The 23,296-nt window shown below is 41.0% G+C and overlaps 1 protein-coding gene and 1 pseudogene across 1 annotated transcript in view; one reads left to right on the forward strand and one right to left on the reverse strand.

Moving 5' to 3' along the window:
• Nucleotides 1–23,296, reverse strand: part of ARHGAP10 (Rho GTPase activating protein 10) — a 330,784-nt gene that overhangs the window by 72,519 nt on the left and 234,969 nt on the right. The window lies entirely within an intron of this gene.
• On the forward strand, nt 468–1,474 carry LOC125163793 (L-lactate dehydrogenase B chain-like; annotated as a pseudogene).

Below are 23,296 nucleotides of genomic sequence, written 5' to 3' on the forward strand. Positions count from 1 at the left end.
CTATATAGAATTAAAATTTAAAAATCAAAACAAAACAACTGGTCTATACTCTTCAAAAGTACTAGTATCATGAAAGACAGAGACTGAGGAAATAGTCTAAATTAAAGGAAACTAAGGAGACATGCCAATTATTAAACACAATTCAATACACTGGACTGGATCCTGCATGGATGAAAATATTTCCACAAAAGGTATCCTGGGGGCACCTAGGTGGCTCGGTTGGTAGAGCATGTGACTTTTGATCTCAGGATCATGAGTTCAAGCCCCATGTTGGACCCAGAGATTACTTAAAAAGAAAAAAAAAGCTATCATGTAACAACTAATTAAGAATGAATATGGATTGCTCAGTCCAGTGCTTCTCAAATATTCATACACATAGAAATCAGGGGTCTTCTTAAATACAGATTCTGGGCAGCTGACACTGTCTTCTTCGCATGGCTCTTAACAGCCATTTCTCTTTGGGCACAATGGCAATTCATAAGGAAAAACTGATTGCACCAGTCGCAGAAGAAGAGGCAACCATCCCAAACAATAAGATCACTCAAGTGGGTGTTGGACAAGTTGGTATGACATGTGTCATCAGCATTCTAGGACAGTCTCTGGCTGGTGAACTTGCCCCTGGATGTTTTGGAAGATAAATGCAAAGGACAAACGAAGGGTCTGCAACATGGGAGCTGATTTCTTGAGACACCTAAAATTGTGGCAGATAAAGATTACTCTGTGACAGCCAATTCTAAGATTGTGGTGGTAACTGCAGGAGTCCGCCAGAAGGAGGGGGAGAGCCAGCTCAACCTGGTGCAGAGGAATGTTAATGTCTTCAAATTCATTATTCCTCAGATAGTCAAGTACAGTCCTGATTGTATCATAATTGTGGTCTCCAACCCAGTGAATATCCTTACACGTTACCTGGAAGTTAAGTGGACTGCCCAAGTGCTATGTGATTGGAAGTGGGTGTAATCTGGATTCTGCCAGATTTCACTATTTTATGGCTGAAAAACTTGGCGCTCATCCCAGCAACTGCCATGGATGGATTTTGGGAGAACATGGTGACTCAAGTGTGGCTGTGTGGAAGGAGTGAATGTGGCAGATGTTTCTCTCCAGGAACTGGAGCCAGAAATGGGAATGGCCAATGACAATGAAAACTGGAAGGAAGTGCATAAAATGGTGGCTGAAAGTGCCTACAAAGTCATCAAGCTAAAAGGATATACCAACTGGGCTGCAGGACTAAGTGTGGCTGATCTTATTGAATCCATGTTGAAAAATCTATCCAGGATTCATCCAGTGTCAATGGTGAAGGGACTGCATGGCATTGAGAATGAAGTCTTCCTGAGCCTTCCATGCATCCTGAACACTCAGGGATTAACCAGTGTTATCAACCAGAAGGTGAAGGATGATGAGGTTGCTCAGCTCAAGAAAAGTGCAGATACTTTGTGGGACATCCAGAAAGACCTAAAAGACCTGTGACTTCTGGATTCTAAAAATTTTAAACTACAACATGTACGGTGAGCCTTTAGTTTTTTCATCCATATATAGGGATCACAGTTTGCTTTTATCCTCCTAAATATGTGAATCTGGGCTCACAGAATCGAAGCCCATGCTTTGTTTGGTGCTTGCAATATGAACCCTTGAGCAAATAAAATTAATTATCATAGTGTACTTCTAAATAAATAAAGCATTAAATAAATAAGTGCATATTCTGATTCAGCAGGCCTGGAGTAGGGCCCCAAATTCTCATTTCTAACAAATTCCCAGCTAGTGTCAATGTGTTGGACTGTGGGTCACCCTTAGTGTCACAATACATTAAATAACAATATAGTGTCAGTTTCAAACTTCCTGAATTTTTCCCTGTTTTTGGAAGACACATACTGAAGTTTTTAGAAATGAAAGGGGTCATAAAGAAATCAAACTTCATCTCAAATGGTTCAACAGCAGTAATAATAATAATAATAATAATAATGTAATTACACTGTATGGGGACAGGAAATACAAATGTTTATTGCATCATGTTGCAACCTTTCTGTGGATCTGAAATTTTTCAAAAGAAAGACTATTATGTAAATTAATATCAATAACCCTACAAAGTTGCTATTTTTATTTCAATGATATAGATGAGGAAACAGAGATGCCTAAAGAGATTAAATAACTTGTGTACAATCATATTACTAGTAAAGGGCCGCAAGGTCATAAAGTTAAGTGATAATGTTCCTTGCTATTAAATATAACATGACCTTGGGAAAGCAACACCATTATAGGCCTGTTTCCTGATTCAGCTAAATGCGGTCTGGTTGCACCAGACCACATGATGTCTAGCATCTCAAACACCATCACTCCCATAAGTCAATGCACCCTTCAATCACTAATATCCTCCTACACTTCATCTGGGCAGGTCTTTATCTCCCGCTACCTTCATGGTAGAATGAAAGAGCAAAGGGAAATGTATCTAAAAAACATATCCATATGACCAACACCAAATCGCAGACATCTATGACATTTTGAATTGGTTAGCCATATGAAATAGAATTTCAAAAATTTTTAAAAGTTCAGGAGGTGAGCCACACATTCTCTCCAAGGAATAGCACTGTCCCTTATCTGAATACCAGACTTAGGTTTCATGAAAGGAGACTTCAAAATATTCCACATAAAGTAATGTATGCTTCCATCATTTGAGGTCCTGAAAGGAAAGCCTTCTCACAAGGCCAAAGATATTTTCAAAAATTTAATCTTAACTCCACAACAAAACAAAAACATAGTATCCATGAATGAAGCAAAGGAACTGAAGCAGAGGAAATCCTTCTGACAAATGGAGATCCCAAAGTGCACTCAGATTTACTGCTAAAGGAATGGTGATCACTTGGAGAAGCAGACAAGGGATAACTAGAAATTACCACAGGTTAACTAGGAACCTGCCAATTAATTTCTATTCAGGTTGGGAAACATAAACACTCTGTATATTTAGATTCTAACGAGGTCTTTAAAATTTTTTTTCAACGTTTTTATTTATTTTTGGGACAGAGAGAGACAGAGCATGAACGGGGGAGGGGCAGAGAGAGAGGGAGACACAGAATCGGAAACAGGCTCCAGGCTCTGAGCCATCAGCCCAGAGCCCGACGCGGGGCTCGAACTCACGGACCGCGAGATCATGACCTGGCTGAAGTCGGACGCTTAACCGACTGCGCCACCCAGGCGCCCCTCTAACGAGGTCTTTAAAACTGTCACTCGATATAATATCCTTGCATATACAACGAAGAAATGTCGCCTAGTCAGAAGTTCTTAAAATTCATCATCTCAGGATCTCTTTATACTACAAAAATTACTAGGATCCCAAAGAACTTTTATGTCTATTGACATTCTTACTATTAGAAATAAAAAATAAAATTTATGAGAAATTTTAGGGGCGCCTGGATGGCCCAGTTGGTTAAGTGTCCAACCTCAGCTCAGGTCATGATCTCACAGTTCATGGATTCCACATCAGAATCTGTGCTAACAGCCCAGAGCCTGGAGCCTACTTCAGATTCTGTTGTCTCCCTCTCTCGCTGCCCCTCCCCCACTCATTCTCATTTTTTCTCTCTCAAAACTAAACATTAAAAAAATTCTTTTGATTTTTACATGCATTATTAGTTGATTAAAATAATATGCCAATTACATATTAACATGTTTTATGAAAAAATAACTTTTCTAATAGAAAATAATTTAGTAAGAGAAATTGTATTGTTTTCAATTTGGAAAATCTCTTTTTTAAAGTTTATTTCTTTATTTAGAGAGAGAGAGGGAGAGAGAGAATCCTAAGCAGTCTCCATGCTGTCAGCACAGAGCCAGACAAACTGTGAACTCACAAACCGTGACATCATGACCTGAGCCAAAATCAAGAGTCAGATGCTTAACTGACTGAGCCACCCACATGCCCCAAAACTCTCTTTAATGTCAGATGTAAAAAAAAGGCAGCTAGACTCTCATATCTGCTATTGCATTCAATCTGTTTCCGTATTAGATGTCACGTCACCTCTGGAAAACTCCACTCTACTCCACTCCACTCTGTAAAAGAATGAGTGGAAACGGCAATCATCATAAAAAGAGCTCTGACCTCAGAGACCCCAAAAAGGGCCTCAGGGGACCCCCGGTTGACCCTTTGAGAATCACTGTCTTATGTGCTAATGTAGTACGTCTGATTAGCAAAATTAAAAATATCATACTCACCAGACACTGTTTCCGATAACCACATTAATCTGGACAAGGACTTCTCAACCTCAGCACCCTTGACATTTTGGGTCTGATTCTTGTTGGAGGCACCATCCTATGCATGGTTAGCAGTACCTCTGGCCTCTACCCGGTAGATACCCATACCAACCCCACTCAGTTCTAACAATCAAAAATGTTTCCACACATCGCCAAATGTCCCCTGGGAGTTGAGATCCACCACTATAAATCTAGAGAAATACTTCTAGTGTTATGCCTCAGAGCTCTAACTCGGTATTTGTTGTCTTCATACAGGACACAAAACTGGAGAGATACTGAACAATTTCCTGTGCAAGAAGTATGCCCAGGCATTTTTCAGCAGGTTGGAAACAGATCAGCAATACAGGATTCCAAAGAAAAAACTATCTGGGAAGTTCTTGAACCTGTATAAAAAGCAGCCACACAAGTATAGTATGAGAACATATGCCTCAGCCACAGTGGTGAGTAAAGTCAATGTGTACAGGAAGGCCAGAGTGAGGACACACACATCATGACTGGCAAACTGAGAACATCTCAAGTAGAATTAACACATCCTACACCTAGAACGAGGAAGATGTTGATCCCAACTGCACACCTTACTGACCAGACCACATTAGGGCAACTCAACTCAATTCTGACAATATCCAGCCAGAGATGGCATCAGATGCCACAGGTTAAGGGCTTAGTCCCACAAGACTGTCCCTCAACCCTCTCATCCCCACCCCCCTCTGCTTCAGATACCAACTATAAGACCAGATTGTTACATGGGCTTCTATATATAAATGTTACATGGGCTTCTATAAATCAGAGGTTCTCATGACCCACTCCTTGGATTCAATTTATTTGCTAGAGCAGTTCATAGAACTCAGTAAACCGGTTTAATCACTAGATAACTGGTTTATTACAAAGGATATTAAAGGATATAAATCAACATCCAGATGAAGAGACACATAGGGTGAGGTGCCACATGAAGAGAGTTTCTGTCCTCATAGAGTCTAGGATCCAGCACCATGGAATGTGGGAACCCTTCTGGTTCCCCAAACTGGAAGCACTTGGAAACCCTCTGCTTTGGGGTTCATTATAAAGACTTCATTACATAGGCACCACTGATTAAATCACCAGCCACCAGCAACTGATTTGACCTCCAGCCTCTCTTCTCCCAGCCATATCAGGGGTAGGACTGAAAGTTTCAATCCTCTATTCACTGTTGGTTCTCTGGCAACCAGCCCCCTATCCTTACGTACTTTTCAAAAGGCACCTTGGTTACATAAATCCAGTCCTAGTAGAGAAAGCTTTTCATGAATAACAAGACATCCATTTCACCTGAAGCAATTCAGGAACTGAAGACAAGATATCAAATATAACAAAGATGCTCCCATTGCTCTTATGGCTCAGGAAATTCCAAGGGTTCTGGGAACTGGGAGCCAGGAACTGTGGATGAAGACTAAATATGTATTTCTTAGTATAAACCACAGCACAATGTGACCAGGAAAGTGGGAAATTCAAAGCAAAGTCATGCAACTTGCCAATTCTAAAAAACCGATTCTAAAAAACCATCATGTGAAAGAGATATTCACCTTGTACTGGGCCCAGAGATTAAAACCAGGGCTAATGGGTTAAGAATGTAAGAAGGCATATGTCAACCGAATATAAGGGGGAAAACCTTCTGAACTGTGTGAAGTTACACAACTCTTGGGCAGTTAATTTGGGAGAGAATGAGTTCCATGTCACCAAAGTTTTACAAGGTAAGACTAGGAGCATTCCAAAAGAGGCTCCGACACTACATGCAGGGCTTGAATAGTTGATCCATGAATCTATGAATAAGAAAATACATGCCCATCCCCCAAAGCCTGTCTCACTCACCAAGCTATATGAGCCAAGTGACTGACTCCGCAATACAGAAACAAGCTCTGTCAAACTGACCTGTGACCCTTCCCTGCAGGACAGAGTAACCTCTCCCCAACCCCTGATAAATACACAGTGTACCATGCTGAGACATGAGCTCCCTTAGTTTCTGCTTCAAGTCAGGCATACTGTGGGTTCTGATTATACCCAAGATGCATGGTTAACATGACAAAGGGGTGGCCCTGACTATTTAGGGAGTAATCTCGGTTTACCATCCCCTCTATTCTGGTTTTCCCTTTCCAAAGGAAGAATGTGTCAGATATTAATAAATACGTGACAAAGATTTGTGAACTGTTACCATTTCATAAATACACTCATTGCAAATAACGTCATCCTTATTTGACCCCTGAAACGGTGATCTTACAGTTCCACGGACATGGATAGAGATGTTTGCTGAAGAGCATGATGATTGGCCCCCTTGAAGTTTCCTAAGAACCACAGCACACCAATAGGTATTTTAACCTTATTTTCCTATTTCCTAGTATGCAAAAGTATGTCAACAAAACAGAACGAAAAAACTAGATAGGTACTATAGCAGTAATACTGAATACTGCTCCAAAAGAGGCCAGAGTCCCAGGGATAAGTAAAGTCTGTGTTGGGGAAGAATGAGCAGGGGGGAGCGCAGGGAGGCAGAAACCTTAGCCAACTGGCTAAAGCTCTGAAACTGGGGAAAATAATATGAGAACTAATTACCTGATTGTGCTCTGTATTTTCATTTTTAGAATTTTTATTGTATGAAAAGATGCAGATAACATGTTGCTCTTTAAATATATAACCTTTAGGGGCACTCCGGTGGCTCAGGAGGTTAAGCATCTGACTCTTGATTTCGGCTTAGGTCATAGTCTCATGGTCATGGGTTTAAGCCCCACATAGGGCTCTGTGTGGAGCATGGAGCCTGCTTGGGATTCTCCACCTCCCTCTAAACAAACAAACAAACATTAAATATATAACCTTTAAAAATATTTCCTTTTCTACCCTAAAACACCCCCCCTCTGGAAGTCAATAGGGACACAGAATTCACTAAACCAAAATTCATGTTCAGTGAAATAATGGGATATTCCTTCCATTCACTGCTATGTAACAGACCTCTCCAAAACTTACTGGTCTCAAACCACCACCATTTTATTACGCTCACAATTTTCTGGCTCAGGTATTTGGGCATGGCACAGCAGGAATGATCAGCCTAAGCCAAGGTCAGTCAAATGGGCGTGGCTGGGACAGTGACTGGGGACACATGTCTGAAACCCTAGTTTTGGTTGTCATTTGGGTTCCTCACTTTTGTCCGCTACAGTCTGGGATGACCACGCTGTTTTTCCACACATCCTATGCCTGGGATGAGAAGACTGGAAGAACTAAGTCTGGCTGTGCATATCTCTTCCTCCCTCCCACACAGCCTCCCTACATGATAAGCATGGGCTTCCTCATAGCTTGGCACTCTCAGGGTAACTGGACTTCTCTACAGCGGCTGCCTTCCCCCAAAAAGAGCATCCCAAGAGGAAGGAAATGGAAGCGGTCAGCTCGTCAAACTATAGTCAAGAGTGACTCCTGTCACAGTCTAATGACCAAAGCAACACAGGGTCCACCAAGATTTAAGGAGACAGATTCTCTTATCTCTATGGAAGGAGTATAGAAGAGTTTGTGGCCATCTTTATTTACTCTGTCATAAAGAGACACATTTATTTCATTTCTTCATCTGATATCATGTACAAGCAGATGATAGTCTGGATATGAGCAAAATAACCGTTCCCAAAGTGACTTCAAAATATAACCACTTCGTAGTAAATGTGCCCAACAGATCATATATATAAATATTTCTCTCACTACTGCTTCAAGTTTTTGTCATCTAAGGACAAGACAGCCATACAAGGGCTTCATTCATCAGAAAGGAAAGACATCAAAGAATGTAAGGGGCTCAAACTCAAAAAAGAATCAGACTCATTGTTAAGTTTCTTCAAACTGAAGCCTGATTTCTTCAGCAATTTCCAGTTTCATCCAAAAAATTAGTCAAACTGACAGATATTTTTACACTCTGAGATAGAGAACTAGAGTGTTTATTCTGTAATGTAAATTTAAGTATGTGATAGTTGGCTTTTTTTAAGTCAAAGAAGAAAACTATAAATGAGCCTTATCCTAATAACACTGTTGATGAGGATACTGACACACAGAATACTGGAAAAATACTGAGTCCCTTCCAAGGTAATTAATCATTGTCAATAGTTCCTTTGATTTCTTCTAAGGAAATTTTAAAAGTTGCCTATGCCTATGCATGTGCATACACACACACAATTTCTAGGTACGTATTTTAATACACAAAGGATCATAATAGAGATACAGTTCCATGTCTCAATTTTTTTGAATTATTCAACTGTTAACTGAATGCTTTTTACGGGACCTGCAATGTTCCGGACACTGGAAACAATTAAGTGCAAAGGCCCTGGGGGAGAAATGTACCTTGTGTATTCCAGGAATGCCAAGGAGGCCAGGATGACTAGAGTTTAAGATATGAAGGTATGAAAGAAAAGTTGGGTAAGTAGTAGTAGATTTTTTAAATTTAATTCAGAGTGAGCCAGTACGCCAGTGTTTTAGCTCTCATTCAGTTTTGTGTGCTCATTTACTATTGCTGTGTAACAAATTCCCATAAACCCAAAGCCTAAAATCAACATGTTTACCATTACTGTGTTTTCTGATTCTTGATGGGCATAAGAAAGCCATCGTTTATCTCCTAGTTTCTGTGTGTCAGGAGTCTAGGCACATCTTCACTGGGTCCTCTGCCCCGGTCTTCAGCTCACAGGGTTGTAATCAAAGGATCAGCCAGCCTGTATTATGGAGGCTGGACTGGGGATAAATCTGCTTCCGACCTCATTTGGGTTGTTAGCAGAACTCATTTCCTTGCAGCTGTACAACCGAACGTTCTGACTTTCTGGTGAATATGAGATGGAGGCCCCCACAGTTTCCTCTCCAAAAGCAGTTCATAACATGCCTATTTGCTTCTTCCAGGCCAGTGAGAAGCTCTGCTTCCAGTCTGGTCCCAGGGAGTTTTACGTAACAAAACAATCATGGGGAAAACATCCATCACCTTAGATTCTACTGGTTAGAATCAAGCCATGGGTCCCACAGGCACCCAAGGGCCTAGATGACTGGGCCACCTTAGGATGTGTCCACCAAGATAGATGTCCATGTTTGTGAGTCTACTTCATTCTTTTTAACAAGCTGCTGAACGTTTCTTCTTATAGTCATCACATAATTTGTGTGAGAGGGTTAACCCTCTCGCCTGCCACTGAAGGCTGTTTGTGATTTTTTTTTATTGTGTATTTATTTATTTTTGAGAAAGAGAGAGAGAGAGCACAAGGAGAGGAGGGGCAGAGACAGAGAGAGGGAGACACAGAATCTGAAGCAAGCTCCAGGCTCTACACTGTCAGCACAGAGCCACACGTGGGGTTTGAACCCATGAACCATGAGATCATAACCTGAGCTGAACTCGGACGCTTAACCAACTGAGCCACCCAGGCGCTGCAAGGCTGTCTGATTTTTGCACTGAGAGATACAGTAGACGTCAATGGCAGCAAACACGCTCTACATTTTTGCAAAATTTTGACAGTATCTGCAGAGTACTTTGTACTAGAGAGATGGCCTTCAGGACAGGGGTGCATTCTACACCTTGCGGGACACCGCGAACAGTCACACAAAGTCTGTTCCAGTTCACACACACTTGTTTCCTCCTCCTAGAGACTTCCCTCATCTGGGAAAGTCCCATGGGTGGAACTTTATAACTTTCTTCACATAGGTGCTCTTCATCTCTTCATTTAGGCTCACACGCCAGTGATTTATCTTTTCTTGATTTAGGCTTACGTTCAGGTAATTCATCTTTTCGGGTAACACTGATAATCATGCCTGTTCTCCCGCTGTATTTTCTGATGCCCTGCGGTATATAAGGAAGCTATTGATTTGGTAATTACTTTTAATCCTTCATCCCAATGAATCATTTTAGTGTACCTAAGAGCTCTTCAATCTGCTCTCTGGGGCTATCCACGTGTACAAGCATCTGTAAATAATGCAAACTCTCCCCCTTCTAGTTTTCAAACTAGCTCTGTTTTGTTTCTTGCTTTTCTTATATCATAATTCTAGGACAATAGTAACAGTGAGCCATGTCATGATTTCATCAACCTTTTAAGCATTTCAATAATTAAATAGAATATGAACTTAAGGGTTAAAATATACATTTTAAATCATTTTAAGGAAGCATCCACAATTTCTGCTTTACTAAAGTATTACATTAGGAATAATGTAAAAGCCTACAGCTTTTAGGCATCTGCTGTAAGATTTTCTCCTTAGACTTATTAATATGGCATATTATTATATTAACGTGTTTCCTAATATTGAACCACCCTTGTACTTCAGGGGTGAATTCAACCTAGACTGAAATATTATCCCGTTAAAATACTGCTGTTACTTTTGATGTATTATTTAAGGTCTCTGCACAATATGCATAAGTAAAATTGATCTACAACTTTATCTCTGACAGACTTTGGCATTAGTGCCCCACCAGCATCATAAAAAGAAGTTGAAACTTTCCTCTGCTATAGTGTGGACCAGTTTAAATACTAACTGATTAACCTATTAAATGGTTTCTTCCAACTTTAAAATTCACCTGTGAAAATCTCTCTGCCTGGTGCTTTTTTTGGGGGGGGGGGGGGGCAGGGGGGCAGTTCTTTGAACGTTTTCTGTTTATTAGTACACTAATTTTATTAAGATTTTCAAAATTCTGTGCACTGTGTATCTATGGTTATTTTCACATTTGTTTCTTTTTATGTATGTGAGCCTTCTCTCCCACCCCTGTTTTTCTTGACTAGCTTAGCCAAGAAAATCTGTTTTATTTTATGCTCCCCAATCTACCAAAAATGCAAGAGGTTTTATAAAAACCACTTTTTTCTTTCCTAATTAATTTCAACTTTCATATTTTCTTCAAATTTCTGGGGATGTAAGTGGGTGGAAATTTAACTTATTTCATTCTTTCTGGCTTGGATATGCAGTTATTTAAGTCTATACATTTCCCTTAGAACATAATTTTTGCACTATCCTTTAAGTTTTGATAAGCTTGTTTTCATAACATTTTTCTAGGCATTCTACAACTTTTTTATTTCCACTTTCACCCATGAATCATGAAAGTCTTTAAACTTCCAGATGACCAAGGACTCTTTTTTTTTTTTTTTTTTTTGGCTTCTAATTTCTAGATTTAGAATATTACCAATCAGGGGGGAAAAAAGATGGTCTGTGTTATTTCTGCCTTTTGAAATTTGGGATTTTTCTTTGTGGCCAAAAATAGATACTCAAGACCTATAAACACTGCTTTTATTGTCTTCTGAGCTGCTGTAGGAAAATATGAGGCAACCAGATGTATCCTCCCGGTGTTTTTTATTTTTCCTTAAAATCTAATAACTGAATCAGTTTGTCTCTATACGGATCATTCTGAAGGACTTACTATTCAGATTGATGTTTTCTGAAATTCAGCGAACATTTTGATCAGATTATGGTCTCACTCTGATTCAGAAAAAAGTTCTGTTTTATCATCAAAATTATTTCTGTTCCTTGCATTCATTCTGTACTCCTGTGATGACTTCTGATGGGTCATTCTTGCCCTCTATGTCTGTTTCTTTGACTTGTGTCTCTCCTTTCATTGAATGTGACTGTTCCATTAAGGAGGGTAATTTGTTTTTTAATTTTTTATTCTATTTTGGTATTTTTAATTTGTTCGTTTTAAAACATTGTACATGTGTCAGTCTGTTTCCTTAGCTCAGCAAGTATCTTTAAAACTCTTCCATCATTTTATTTTTTTTAACTCCCATTCCATTAAATATTTAATTCTTCTATAGAGATAAATTTTAGTAAGTTCCTTTCTTCTCTTCCTTAGACTAGTAGTTCTTAGATTTTTCAACTATAGTTCACATTTTCTCCTCTCTTGCTGCAATATAGGCTCATTGACTACACGCTGGATATTTTTGGTTGTTTCATTTCAACCATACTAGTGTTTTAAATGGGCAGCTTTGTCAACACTTTATTCACACCACGACACCACGGGTGACACGTCCTTGAATCTCTTCCCATGTTGTGGACGTCTGTTTTCTTCTTCTACACACTACAGCTTTGCCTGCCCAGTGTTCTGTCGCTGGAGAATGGTGTGTTCATCGGCTTGGGCTACCACAACAGAACACCACAGACTGGGCGGCTCCAACAACAGAATTGTGTGTTCTCACAGCTCTGGAGGCTGGGAATCCAAGACCAAGGTGCCAGCAACGATTGCTGCTCCTGAGGCCTCTCTCTTTGGCTTGCAGATTGCTGCCTTCTTGCCTCGTCATCACACGGCCTTTCCTCTGTGCATGTGCATCCCTGGTGCCTTTTCTTCTTCTTATAACAGTCCAATTGGATGAGGGACACATCCTTATCACCTCACTTAACCTCGGTTCCCTTTTTAAAGACCCCATCCCCAAATAAGGTCACATTGGGGTTAGGGCTTCAACATTCTGAGTCCATAACCAATAAGGATGGGGAGGACAAAGACGCAGCCAGGGCTATAAGCAACCTGCTCTCTCACTTCATCTCTCTGTTTTTGCCAAAACGCCTGTGCCTGTGTTCACTCCCTCTGCCTGGGCTATACAAACTCCAGGGGAGGCCCCTGGCCCTTCAGCCCCTGCCAGAAGTCTCTGTCCTAGCTGGCCACTTTATCACCACTTCCCACCATTTACTAGACAGAAGCTGGACCAGGTAAGAGACATGACTTCTAGATGTTCATGTTACAAGTTATCAGGGTGGGAAATGGGATTCCCCTCCCTACTCTCAGGGTTCATTCTTCCCATCTTTTTCTCTTATAGAAGCTCTTTTTTAAAATTTAGTTTTGATTCTGAGGTTTTCTTTCTGATTTTCTGTTTACTGCCAGAGATCACTGACCCTGCAGTGTCTATGAGAGGAAGTCACACCCCACCTATTCTCCTTTCTCTGGTGGAAGGCTAGGATGGTCAGGAGGAACTTCTACCTTTGTGGAAGTTGCAAGTCCTACCCAAAGCTGCCCAAACCATCTTCTCCACCTCCCTCCCAAAAGGGATTCTGAGGATTACATATGCATCTGTTCCGTATCATGTCTGTGGAAGGTTGAGTTAGGAGTAAAACAGATATGGCCCATGCCAATTTTTAAAAACATCATTTGTTGATCCTTGGCCTTTTCCTCAATTTGACTGATACCAAAGTGTTTTTTGGTTTGTTTGTTTTTTTTTTTTTTTGTCTTTTTCCTTTAACCTATTTTTAGTTTATATTGTACGATTTTTGAGCTCTGTCTTTGATATCTTAAAACATGTGTTTGAGATATCTGTTTTAGATAATAAGTGGACAATAAATACTACTGGTAAAGCCATAAGTAAAAGGTAACACACTATCACATGCAGAAGCCTGTAAGTTGCTAAACTTCGCTAGTTCCTGCACTCCCGCATCGTAAAAATGGGCCACATATTTTTATTAAGTTATTTCAGTATCATCCAAGTTCATTTCAGCAAGGCAGGGTTCCCAGTTGAGGTCTCTTAGAGAATTCAGTATTAGTGTATACCCTCAAATTGTATGTAAATGGTCCATATGCATTTGTATTTTTTCAATGAGATTGTTATCTTTCATAAAATTCTCACAGACCTATGAAACATAAAAACTGGTTAGGAACCACTAACCTATAGTAATGAGCAGGAAACCTGCCAAGAATGGGAAACAATGGAAACTTAGAAACCATTTACAATAGTTTGGATTCATCTGAATAATAAAGTCAAGTGAAAGAGTTTTCTTTTAAGCTACATAGAATTTGGATAAAGCCCAGAAGACTTCCAAAAAAGTTCAGCTGCAGGTGTTTGTGGCCCTGGGCATGGCAGGTAACACCACCCTGCAGAAATTGTAGAACAGAAGGAGTACACACAGGAAACAATGATCATTCCGAAGACCCTTCCACATCAATCCATCAGTAACTACAGCTTACTCTGTGAGCTTATTAGCACATTAAGCACAAATGACCTAATTCCTTCATTAAATTTTGAAAACGATGACTAATCCTCTTAGTGGTCATGTCCACCATTTCCATCTCAACAGAAATGACATTCGAGAGAAATCAAGGGTTTGAAGGCTTTCCTGGAGAAAAAAATGTCTCCACTTCTACTCATTGCTGAGTTAGGGAAAGAAAAACAAGTACCTTAAAAAAGGCAGAGCCTTTTCTAAATAAAATATAAATAAACTCTACTCTCAATATACAAAACAAGCCAAGTTGATTCAGCAACAAATTAAAGAGAACAGGAGGCAGATATTGAGAATCATATACTCGAGATTATGATCCAGATTTTGTGTGAGTTTCTGATGTACACTGTTTCTTTATATGAATATATACAGCATGGCTATCATTTACAAAGGATTATAAATCTTCCCCAAAACCTATTAGTCCGACCACTTTAGAGGTTTGGTTTGGCACAATCTATAGTTTGCAGCCCATGTGCACTTTTGGTAATTAAGAATAAGTAATAATGCTGGCAAACAACACACCAGCTGTGCAATGATTAATAAGAACTTTCTTGTACACACAACCAAGCACTGACATGTGTGGCTCAAGCAACTATATAAAGCTCATGACTTTATGAAATCGAATACAGAGATTTCCTTTCTGACTCCTACACATTCCAACAGAGACATACGTAAGCACTTTTGTAAAATTCAAACTTGGAGCTATCCATGTAGTAATACTGCCTGAAACACTATGAATCATTGAAGCTTAAAAAGAAAAAAATATGGTCTTGTTTTTCTTGGGACAGTAGAAAGACCACAAGGAATTTTCTAACTGTGTGGCTTAACTGCCTGAAATCCTTTTTGGACCGAGGCAGGCTGTAAATGAATAAAGCAAGCTGTGTGACCTTGGGTAAGTTAATTTCAACTCTCCAAGCTTCCGTTTCTTTCATTAGTCTGTAAACTGCAGAAAAAAAACAATACTATCTAAAAGAAAATGAAAAAACAAAACACACAACCAATACTATCTACCCTCTCAGGGTTGACGGGTTGATCCGCGGTTCGTCTGAATGAGAGCTGGCCAGTGGTTGGAACATCGGGTGCTCAAGAAGCCCTTAGTGCTGACCCTCTTCCCTAAGCAGACTAACTAAAGTGCTCAGGGAAAGGAAATTTGAATTTTATAATTATGTCCACTAGATCTCCTATAGGCCAACACACTGCTGTGAATGGAATATCTTCTGAAGAAACAACTGGGTTGATTCACAAAGGAATGCCTACTACATTTAGTCTTCAAAGTATAGCAATGGTCTTAACCCGGCTTTGCACAAAGAAAGCTACCAGTTTCCTATAGGTCCAAACTCAAACACACACTCTTCAGGCCAGGTTACTGGATTTCCACTGTGTCAGTTAGGTACACCGTTGTCTTTCTTACTAAACGCTGAACTTCCGGAAAGCAAGATCTGCTTTTTTTTTTCCTTAAGCTTTTGTGCCTGTCCACAGAGTACAAGGCATGAAAGAGCAGCTTAACAGATGTTTGCTGAATGAATTGATAACTGCATAAAAGAAATGATGCCAACACCAAAAATCAGATCATATAACTTCATCATGAATAATATGATATATATAGATAGATATAGATAGATCTATATATATAAATACATACACACACACACACACACAAGTAAAAAGTAATTTAATAAACTCCTAGGGGCACATCACCTAACTACCTCAATCACTAACTGATGGCTAGCTTAATTCATCCAAGTCCCCAGATTATTTTGAACCAGATTCAAGACTTAGCACAGGTGTTTACAGAGCTTTAAGTAACTAGATTTTACTCTAGAATTCTAGATGCTTTTATCTCTATAGTAACTAGAAAGACACAATACTACGCAAAGATCGACAGAAGCCATCACTACCTGGTCAAGAGAGGAGCTATGTCACAAAAGGAAATCAAACTCTTCCCCTAAATCACTATGGATTAGAGGGTACTGGTAGAATGATTACATGCAGAGAGAGAGAGAGAGAGAGAGAGAGAGAGAATAATTCTACAAATATCTGCATGAAAAGAAATAATGACTTGGGATAGCTCATAGGAGGAGGAAGACAGCGTTAATGCTGGATGACAAGCTCACCTAACAAATCCTGATTGAAGGATTTAACTTTTTTTAACCTTTTAATAAAAAAAAAAATTAAAAAAACACTTTTTAGAGAAAAATCCAGAAGGGTAAATAGAGGAGGGAGCAGATCTGAGGAGGGTCAGTGTCAACCAGATACTACAAAGCCTAGGCCAAGCTGAGGAAGGGGGTTTTGACCAGACGCCAAGGACGGAGGGCAGGACAGACAGAGCAGCACCTTGATCCTTGAGAAAATGTGGGGCCTCCAATGACAGCATTCAGTAGAGCTGAAGGGTGAGAACAGAAATAAAGCTGACAAAACTGATTCCTGCCCTTTGGGGTCACTCTCAAGGAGAAATCAACCAACCAGAAAGTTAACACAAGGAGAGCTTTTAAGGGACTTTTCATCCTGTGCCAAATTAGTCCAGCAACATAAGGCTGCATGGCTTGAAATTTACTTGACCTGCACTGACCACATTCATGTCGATTCCCATGCTCCTCAATAAAGTTAATCCTGTACTTCCTAATAGGCCTGACAACACACACTTCCCCAACAGAATGGAGAAGACACTTCCCAAGCAAAAAAAGAGAAAAGGCTATGAATCCCAAATATAGAGAACATCACCCCTGCCCTCACACTCTTCACACCAGCAGTTAGAAGAGGCCCAGTGAGGGGTGCCTGGGTGGCTCAGTTGGTTGAGCGTCTGATTTCGGCTCAGGTCATGATCTTGCAGTTCGTGAGTTCGAGTCCTGCATTGGGCTCTGTGCTGACAGCTCAGAGCCTGGAGCCTGCTGTAGATCCCGTGTGTGTGTGTCTCTCTCTCTCTCTGCCCCTCCCCTGCTCATGCGTGCTCGCTTGCTTGCTTTCTCTCTCTCAAAAATAAACACTTAAAACATTTTTAAAAAAAGAAGAGGCCCAGTGTATAGGAGAGAGTAAACACAGCAGGCCTAAGATGGCCATCCTTAGAAAGGCCTGCTTGCAAAGTCAGCCCTTGGTTGGCATCTGGGAACTAGGCTGGTAAACAGTTGTTTAAATGGATATAAAACAGTCCCTTACAAGTTAGCATGGCCTACCATGCCTAAGCTGTTTGTACATAAATGTGCATATGCGGGGGTTATATGGAACACCTGATTTCCCTCTGGGAGTCTGGAATCCTGGTATACAGTGGGCAAAGCATGCCTATGTGACTACCTCCCAATAGGCACTGGTCTCTAATGGGCTTTCCAAAACAGAAGTATCACACGTGTTGCTGCATTTTCAGTGCTCGGAGAAGAGTCTGCTCTGTGTGACCCCTCCTGAGAGGAGAGAACATAAGCAAAACTACATGTGGACTTCTCCAGAGTCCACCTGGTTTGTCAAATTCTTCTCTGTGTGTCCTTACTACATGGCTATGAAGAAACTAGCTGTGAGTACAAGTATATGCTAAGTCCCATGCCCCCTTCCAACACATCCCCAAACATGGGGGTGGTCTTGAGGACTCTAAGCACACCCAGGAAGGGCAGGCACTACATTTACTAGGAAGACTTCTATTTGGAGGGCACTATGTAGTAGCCTGCTTCATCAAATAGACATTTTATCCACTCTGACTTTAAGTTTGAGAATTTGTGGAAGCCTAGCAGAAATAGAACTGTTATGCCCCAGTGTGCATGAGCTAAAACTGTCAACCCTTAATTTAGCCATTTTTCCGGCTACCATTCATTATTCAAAACGTTTAGTTAGGTGGGACATTAGTGTTTGCCATGCTAAAGATGCAGGGACTAAAACACTAGTGCGTGGTCAATCACCGACCTAGTGCAGCAGTGGTGTCTCAGAATGGTTTTAATATCAGAGCAATTCAGAAGAATTTAAATGAGACAACAAGGTTGCGGTGTGAAAACCTGGCCGGGACAGAGGTGCCTTCATCAGACTTCCCCAAGTCAGTTGCCTTCTTCTTCCCACTCAGGCAGAAATCTGAACATCACCACATCTCAAAATAATGGAAAATGGCTGTCGTCCAGTATTTTAGCACAATGCCTTTCAGTGTGGGCTCCTTCTTTCCATAGCCGAATTGAGCCATTACTATTTTTTTTTATTTTTTTTAATGTTTATTTATTTTGGGAAGAGAGAGAGAGAGAGAGAGAGAGAGAGAGAGAGAGAGCGAGCATGCAACAGAGTGTGAACAGGGGAGGGGCAGAGAGAAAGAGAGACACAGAACTTGAAGTGGGCTCCAGGCTCTGTGCTATCAGCACAAAGTCCTATGCGGGGCTCAACCTCACAAACCACGAGATCATGACCTGAGCCAGAGGTGGATGCTTAACCAATGGAGCCACCCAGGTGCCACCCATAAGTATCTCAATAAAGGGTTTCTTTGGTGGCTGGCCCCACAGAAGGCGCACAAACAATAAAGCATCATTGATGAAATAAAGCAAGAATCTGAGATGAGTAACATCCTCACCTGTTCCCTCCCAGTTCCTGAGCAGAAACACAGAAAATAAGTCAACAGCAAAAGACAAGAAAGGCTAAGCCAGAAGACAGGTTCTAGACCCTAACTTCTCATGGATATACGACAGCTCTTGGTTTCCCCATGGTTCTAGGTTCTTGACTTGGGAGTCCCTGAAATTCCTAAAATTGTACCCACGTTTCTTTTGTGTATATATAATATACTATTTGCTGGGAACAGGACCCAAAGCTTTCATTAAATTTTCAGTTGAGTCCTAATGTATTAAAGCTTCAAAACTATTGCTCTAGATAGAGGAAAAGTATGTCAGATGAAGGAGCAGACTTTAAAATGACTGACTGAATGGCAGACCAGAGGCCCAAACAGCCAGGAGACATGTAAGAATGCAACGGGGGATGAAATGGGTCTATCAGGTTGGAGAACAACAGCTAGGAAAACAACTAGATAAAAGACACTTCTGGTTTACATACTGGTCTGAGAAAAGTGAAGAAAGTTAAAGAAGCTCTAGTTAAAACCACGGGAATAGAGCAACAGGTTCAGATTTGGATGACCTTGAAATACCCGTTTCCATCTGAAATTCTACTGACCAGATGCACCTGATCCATTTCCATAAGGACTGGGCCTAAGTAGCAGCCAGCCTCAAGAACATGCTGGAGCTATGTGACGGCACCAAAATATAAACTGAGTTAAATCAAAGTCGATGAATAAATTGTAGGTATGCTGCACTGTGAATTTTCTCACACTGTCCAAAGATGACTTGGTTATAACCCAAACTGACCAAACTGACATAAGTAAAAAGGGATTTATTAAAAGGAATCAGCAGGAAGGACAAAGAGCTGAAACAAAAGTGCTCTGAATTAGTAACCTGAGGCCATCAAGAGCCAACCAACAATTCTCCATTTCTCACCTCTGCACCCTTCCTAATTTTGTTTTTAATCTTTATCTTTGAGAGAAAGACAGAGTGCAAGTGGGGCAGGGGAAGAGAGAGGGAGAGAGAGAGACACAGAGAATCCAAAACAGGCTCCAGGCTCTGAGCTGTCAGCACAGAACCTGATGCAGGGCTGAACTCACGAACCGTGAGATCATGACCTGAGTTGAAGTGGGACACTTAATCAACTGATCCAAGCACCCTCTTCCAATGAGACTCCCCATCTTTTCCAGCGCTCTGCCTTCTCCACCGGGCATCTGACCCACCACTGGGGTTCCTTCAGTCTGAAGCCCAGGGGCAATCTCACAGTAACAGGCTGGGTTTCTCCCCATCCCAATTCCAGATCTCCAGAGGAGAGACCGTGACTCAGCCCAGACTCCAGAGGAACTACTCTTGTGTGTATAGCCAGTTCTTGTCAGCAGATCGAGATTAGAGTGGCACTGAGTCTTACGAGAGGGATGAATTCCACAGTGAGCAGTTCTCAGAGATGCTGGGCTATCTTCCAGGACATATATGTACTAAATCACTGTGGGGCAGTACAGACGAGAAGGACCCAAGAGAGGTAAAAGGGGAAGAGACGGAGGTCAGAGTCTAGAAAAATACCCTTTTCCCAGCCCATCTTGTCTACCAAGTAGCAGGACATCTTTCCAGGAAAAGAAAGGGAAAAAAATTTTCCTCTGAAGGTATCCTAATCTGATGCAAGTGGCCATATTATCATTGCATAGACTTCAACAGTATGCATACTTTATTAATATAAACATCTATTGTTTTCAATTCTAAAGTTTTTTGCTAAAAGCATGTAGCCTATTCTCAATACTCTGGATTAAAGTTTAGAAAAATCAGTATGTTACATATTATTGAAGCAATACTTCATGTTTATATTTTCCCACTTACACTATTTGGTGTAATTTTGGATTTCTGAAAATTTGGGACACTAAAACATTCTGCTTTTAGTGATTTAGTTCAATCTTCATATCCTCTAGATCTGCTGTTGCTGAGGATCAGAATGCAGTTGTCCGGCCTATTAGGCAGTGACCACACAAAAACCTTCCACTTAAAGCTGTTTAGAATTGACAAAGCAGCAGTATAGTCTAGGCCTCCTTAACAGTCCCACCTCCAGAGGCAGACAGTCCTGGGTTTAAATCCCAGCGCTGCCATTTACCAGCTGTGCGACCTTAAGCAAATTCTTACCCTAAGCTCCAGTTTCCTCATTTGTAAAATGAGGATGAAGATAATATCTACCTCATAGAGCTGTTGAGCAGGGCATTAAATCAGATCATGATATAAAATACTTCGCAGTGTGAGAACTTAGTGAATATTAGCCTTTCTATTATCATATATTAACAATCCTGATGGTGATAGACACAAGGAGAGAGATGATAACAGAGCTTCACTAGAGTTTCTGGCAAACTTGAGCTGAGCGGCCTGGCACAGCCTGATGACCCCAAAGAGACGACATGTCAGAAGCAGGCTGCCTGTCACGTGTGATGTGGCAAATGGAGAGTGACCTGAAGAAGGGGGGAGATGGCCAGTTGAGAGCAGTCGGCATTCCTGTCCATGCCCGCCAGGTACAATGATCCTATAAACCCCTTGGATCTCTCAAAATTCAGATAAATCAGCACTAAAAAGAAATAAGCTATCAAACCATGAAAAGACATAGAAGAACCCTAAATGCATATAACCAAGTGAAAGAAACCAGTCTGAAAGGCTACATACAATTCCAACTACATGACATTCTGGAAAAAGCAAAACTATGGAGACAGTTAAAAAAAAAAATCAGTGAGTGCCGGACCTGGGAAGTGGGGGGCAGTTGAGGAAAGAGATGAACAGGTAGAACGTGGGATTTTTAGGACTATGAAAATATGCTGATAATATTAAAATGATGAGTATGTGTCATAACACATTTGGCCAAACCCATAGGATGTATAGCACAAGAGTGAACCCCAAAGAAGCTCTGGACTTTGGACAATAATGACGTGTCAGTGAAGACTCCTGATGTGTCAGCGAAGACAGTGGTACTGTATCAATGTACCACTGAGGTGGAGGGATGTGGATACCAGGGAGACTCTGTATGGGGAGGTGGAGGGGGAGACAAGGGGCATATGGGAAATCTCCATACTTCCCTCTCTGTAAACTAAAAAACTGCTCTTAAAAAAAGTGAAGTCTTTTAAAAAATACAAATATGTCATTACGGTTTAATATAAAATGTGTGTATTTATTTGTGTAATGTGTATTTATACATACATTAGCAGACAGTGACAGTGTGGGGTTAAGGGATAGGCCTCGGAGACAAACTGGGTTGAAATTCCAGCTTGGCCACTCTCTCTGGGACTATGACCTTGAGCAAATTACCGAGCCTCCCTGGGCCTCATCTTCCTTATTTGTAGAACAGCAGGGAGAGGAGGAGCTCACGTGGGTCAGCTCACCTCATCTTTGTGACCACTCTAGTGAACGGGTACTTCAGCAGTTTCTGTTTCATACAGGAGGAAACTGACAATGAGAGTCAAGAGGGTGCCCAGGTCACAGAGAAGTCACATAACTTAGTGGAGCTGAGATGCCAACACAAGGAATTTCATTTTAGAGCTCACTATGTATGCTACATTATGTGATACTCTCCAGAGTATTTCAGTAAAATGTCAGAGAAGGAGCTAAGCCTAGTGCCTAGTGCACAGTCATCCCTTTGTCAATATTGACTATTATTGCTGATCTCAATTTTATATCGAGAGATGTGGCAGAGATAGCCCTGAAAGCTTTTGGGAGGGGGGGAAGTTATTTTATAAAAGAAAATAAAAGTGGGCATGTCCCTGCAAATAGTCCAGCCCATAAACACCCCACACTATCCTGTCCCCTAAGAAAAGGCATCTGACGGCACCTTCTCCATCACTCACCTACCCATTCCCCACTACCCCCCCACCCCCTCACTCCTCACTCACCCCATCCCCTTATTCTCTCTTCCAAGAACTCTTGGTGTTGCTCCTAAAGGAGAGATGAACAAAAGGATCATATTCCCCATCGTTCTTAATTCTACAAATACTGATAGAATGCCAAGTTCCATGCCCCAAGCTATACTCTGAGGACCTGTCTTTGTAGCTCTGCGTCTCCAGAGACTTTGGCAGAGAATCTCTGAGTGGGCCAGACCTCCTAGGCCTGCTCGCTTTCTCCAACTCCCCAGTCTCCATCTCCAACATGAACACATTCTCATCATCAAAAATATTATGAAGTTCTTCCTTCTACTGAATCAAAAACTCACCTCCTAGCAAGTTCTGCTCGCTTATACTAAGCTTTCTTAGATAACAAAAAATAAATCTACTTCCCCTTCCATACTGCAGCTCTTCAATTTTCTTGAGATAGCCCCAGTGTTTTGTCTACACCAGACACTAAATGCTGCAGAACTTAAGAACTGTATCTCCCAAATTTTCTCTTATCAAACCACGCTAGTACCATGGGAAAATACTACCTACCCCAGAGCCACACTACAGTGCAGAGAAGGGACTTCCTGTACCATAGCAAAATGAAGAGAGAATTGAGAAGATAATGTCATTATTATTTTATGACTCTCCTTCAAGAAAGGAGGAATGCAGACAGAACGTTTTCTGTGGCTCTAAAACTTCTTTTTAAATACTCCAGAGAGAGGGGAGGATGGGTGATGGTCACTGAGGAGGGCACCTGCTGGGATGAGC

The sequence above is a fragment of the Prionailurus viverrinus genome, chromosome B1 (genome assembly GCF_022837055.1).
Source record: "Prionailurus viverrinus isolate Anna chromosome B1, UM_Priviv_1.0, whole genome shotgun sequence".
Lineage (NCBI taxonomy): Eukaryota > Metazoa > Chordata > Mammalia > Carnivora > Felidae > Prionailurus > Prionailurus viverrinus.